Raw genomic sequence first — 4557 nt, 5'->3', positions numbered from 1 at the left:
TATGAGAAATTCCCTAAGCCCCGGACCTGTCGATTTTGGTCAAAAATTAAAATTTCAAAAATGCCCCAATTTCTGCTTTAAAGTTTAGGTACTATCCCAAAATGTATCACTAAGGTGACGGAAGTTGATTATGGAGCATAATTTTTGAACAGGAGCTTCAACCGTTTTGTGGCATATGAGAAATTCCCTAAGCCCCGAACCTGTCGATTTTGGTCTAAAATGAAAATTTCAAAAGTGCCCCAATTTCTGCTTTAAACTTTAGGTAATATCCCAAAATGTATCACTAAGGTGACAGAAGTTGATTTCGGAGCATAATTTTTGAACAGGAGCTTCAACCATTTTGTGGCATATGACAAATTCCCTAAGCCCCGGACCTGTCAATTTTGGTCAAAAATGAAAATTTCAAAAGTGCCCCAATTTCTGCTTTAAAGTTTAGGTACTATCCCAAAATGTATCACTAAGGTGACAGAAGTTGATTTCGGAGCATAATTTTTGAACAGGAGCTTCAACTGTTTTGTGGCATATGAGAAATTCCCTAAGCCCCGGACCTGTCGATGTTGGTCAAAAATGAAAATTTCAAAAGTGCCCCAATTTAGGCTTTAAACTTTAGGTACTATCCCAAAATGTATCACTAAGGTGACAGAAGTTGATTTCGGAGCATAATTTTTGAACAGAAGCTTCAACCATTTTGTGGCATATGAGAAATTCCCTAAGCCCCGGACCTGTCGATTTTGGTCAAAACTGAAAATTTCAAAAATGCCCCAATTTCTGCTTTAAAGTTTAGGTACTATCCCAAAATGTATCACTAAGGTGACAGAAGTTGATTATGGAGCATAATTTTTGAACAGGAGCTTCAACCGTTTTGTGGCATATGAGAAATTCCCTAAGCCCCGGACCTGTTGATTTTGGTCTAAAATGAAAATTTCAAAAGTGCCCCAATTTCTGCTTTAAACTTTAGGTAATATCCCAAAATGTATCACTAAGGTGACAGAAGTTGATTTCGGAGCATAATTTTTGAACAGTAGCTTCAACCGTTTTGTGGCATATGAGAAATTCCCTAAGCCCTGGACCTGTCGATTTTGGTCAAAAATGAAAATTTCAAAAGTGCCCCAATTTCTGCTTTAAACTTTAGGTACTATCCCAAAATGTATCACTAAGGTGACAGAAGTTGATTTCAGAGCATCATTTTTGAACAGGAGCTTCAACTGTTTTGTGGCATATGAGAAATTCCCTAAGCCCCGGACCTGTCGATTTTGGTCAAAAATGAAAATTTCAAAAATGCCCCAATTTCTGCTTTAAAGTTTAGGTACTATCCCAAAATGTATCACTAAGGTGACAGAAGTTGATTATGGAGCATAATTTTTGAACAGGAGCTTCAACCGTTTTGTGGCATATGAGAAATTCTCTAAGCCCCGGACCTGTCGATTTTGGTCAAAAATGAAAATTTCAAAAGTGCCCCAATTTCTGCTTTAAACTTTAGGTACTATCCCAAAATGTATCACTAAGGTGACAGAAGTTGATTTCAGAGCATAATTTTTGAACAGTAGCTTCAACCGTTTTGTGGCATATGAGAAATTCCCTAAGCCCCGGACCTGTAGATTTTGGTCTAAAATGAAAATTTCAAAAGTGCCCCAATTTCTGCTTTAAAGTTTAGGTACTTTCCCAAAAAGTATCACTAAGGTGACAGAAGTTGATTTCAGAGCATAATTTTTGAACAGGAGCTTCAACCGTTGTGTGGCATATGAGAAATTCCCTAAGCCCCGGACCTGTTAATTTTGGTCAAAAATGAAAATTTCAAAAGTGCCCCAATTTCTGCTTTAAACTTTAGGTACTATCCCAAAATGTATCACTAAGGTGACAGAAGTTGATTTCAGAGCATAATTTTTGAACAGTAGCTTCAACTGTTTTGTGGCATATGATAAGTTCCCTAACCCCCGGACCTGTCGATTTTGGTCAAAAATGAAAATTTCAAAAGTGCCCCAATTTCTGCTTTAAAGTTTAGGTACTTTCCCAAAATGTATCACTAAGGTGACAGAAGTTGATTTCAGAGCATAATTTTTGAACAGTAGCTTCAACCGTCTTGTGGCATATGAGAAATTCCCTAAGCCCCGGACCTGTCGATTTTGGTCAAAAATGAAAATTTCAAAAGTGCCCCAATTTCTGCTTTAAACTTTAGGTACTATCCCAAAATGTATCACTAAGGTGACAGAAGTTGATTTCAGAGCATAATTTTTGAACAGTAGCTTCAACTGTTTTGTGGCATATGATAAGTTCCCTAACCCCCGGACCTGTCGATGTTGGTCAAAAATGAAAATTTCAAAAGTGCCCCAATTTAGGCTTTAAACTTTAGGTACTATCCCAAAATGTATCACTAAGGTGACAGAAGTTGATTTCGGAGCATAATTTTTGAACAGAAGCTTCAACCATTTTGTGGTATATGAGAAATTCCCTAAGCCCCGGACCTGTCGATTTTGGTCAAAACTGAAAATTTCAAAAGTGCCCCAATTTAGGCTTTAAACTTTAGGTACTATCCCAAAATGTATCACTAAGGTGACAGAAGTTGATTTCGGAGCATAATTTTTGAACAGAAGCTTCAACCATTTTGTGGCATATGAGAAATTCCCTAAGCCCCGGACCTGTCGATTTTGGTCAAAACTGAAAATTTCAAAAATGCCCCAATTTCTGCTTTAAAGTTTAGGTACTATCCCAAAATGTATCACTAAGGTGACAGAAGTTGATTATGGAGCATAATTTTTGAACAGGAGCTTCAACCGTTTTGTGGCATATGAGAAATTCCCTAAGCCCCGGACCTGTTGATTTTGGTCTAAAATGAAAATTTCAAAAGTGCCCCAATTTCTGCTTTAAACTTTAGGTAATATCCCAAAATGTATCACTAAGGTGACAGAAGTTGATTTCGGAGCATAATTTTTGAACAGTAGCTTCAACCGTTTTGTGGCATATGAGAAATTCCCTAAGCCCTGGACCTGTCGATTTTGGTCAAAAATGAAAATTTCAAAAGTGCCCCAATTTCTGCTTTAAACTTTAGGTACTATCCCAAAATGTATCACTAAGGTGACAGAAGTTGATTTCAGAGCATCATTTTTGAACAGGAGCTTCAACTGTTTTGTGGCATATGAGAAATTCCCTAAGCCCCGGACCTGTCGATTTTGGTCAAAAATGAAAATTTCAAAAATGCCCCAATTTCTGCTTTAAAGTTTAGGTACTATCCCAAAATGTATCACTAAGGTGACAGAAGTTGATTTCAGAGCATAATTTTTGAACAGTAGCTTCAACCGTTTTGTGGCATATGAGAAATTCCCTAAGCCTCGGACCTGTCGATTTTGGTCAAAAATGAAAATTTCAAAAGTGCCCCAATTTCTGCTTTAAACTTTAGGTACTATCCCAAAATGTATCACTAAGGTGACAGAAGTTGATTTCAGAGCATAATTTTTGAACAGTAGCTTCAATCGTTTTGTGGCATATGAGAAATTCCCTAAGCCCCGGACCTGTCGATTTTGGTCAAAAATTAAAATTTGAAAAGTGCCCCAATTTCTGCTTTAAAGTTTAGGTACTTTCCCAAAATGTATCACTAAGGTGACAGAAGTTGATTTCAGAGCATAATTTTTGAACAGGAGCTTCAACCGTTTTGTGGCATATGAGAAATTCCCTAAGCCCCGGACCTGTCGATTTTGGTCAAAAATAAAATTTCAAAAGTGCCCCAATTTCTGCTTTAAACTTTAGGTACTATCCCAAAATGTATCACTAAGGTGACAGAAGTTGATTTCAGAGCATAATTTTTGAACAGTAGCTTCAACCGTTTTGTGGCATATGAGAAATTCCCTAAGCCCCGGACCTGTAGATTTTGGTCTAAAATGAAAATTTCAAAAGTGCCCCAATTTCTGCTTTAAAGTTTAGGTACTATCCCAAAATGTATCACTAAGGTGACAGAAGTTGATTTCGGAGCATAATTTTTGAACAGGAGCTTCAACTGTTTTGTGGCATATGAGAAATTCCCTAAGCCCCGGACCTGTCGATTTTGGTCAAAAATGAAAATTTGAAAAGTGCCCCAATTTCTGCTTTAAAGTTTAGGTACTTTCCCAAAAAGTATCACTAAGGTGACAGAAGTTGATTTCAGAGCATAATTTTTGAACAGGAGCTTCAACCGTTTTGTGGCATATGAGAAATTCCCTAAGCCCCGGACCTGTTAATTTTGGTCAAAAATGACAATTTCAAAAGTGCCCCAATTTCTGCTTTAAACTTTAGGTACTATCCCAAAATGTATCACTAAGGTGACAGAAGTTGATTTCAGAGCATAATTTTTGAACAGTAGCTTCAACTGTTTTGTGGCATATGATAAGTTCCCTAACCCCCGGACCTGTCGATTTTGGTCAAAAATGAAAATTTCAAAAGTGCCCCAATTTCTGCTTTAAAGTTTAGGTACTTTCCCAAAATGTATCACTAAGGTGACAGAAGTTGATTTCAGAGCATAATTTTTGAACAGTAGCTTCAACCGTCTTGTGGCATATGAGAAATTCCCTAAGCCCCGGACCTGTCGAT

Source organism: Pseudophryne corroboree, unplaced genomic scaffold (genome assembly GCF_028390025.1).
Source record: "Pseudophryne corroboree isolate aPseCor3 unplaced genomic scaffold, aPseCor3.hap2 scaffold_569, whole genome shotgun sequence".
Lineage (NCBI taxonomy): Eukaryota > Metazoa > Chordata > Amphibia > Anura > Myobatrachidae > Pseudophryne > Pseudophryne corroboree.
This window is presented reverse-complemented; position numbering follows the sequence as displayed.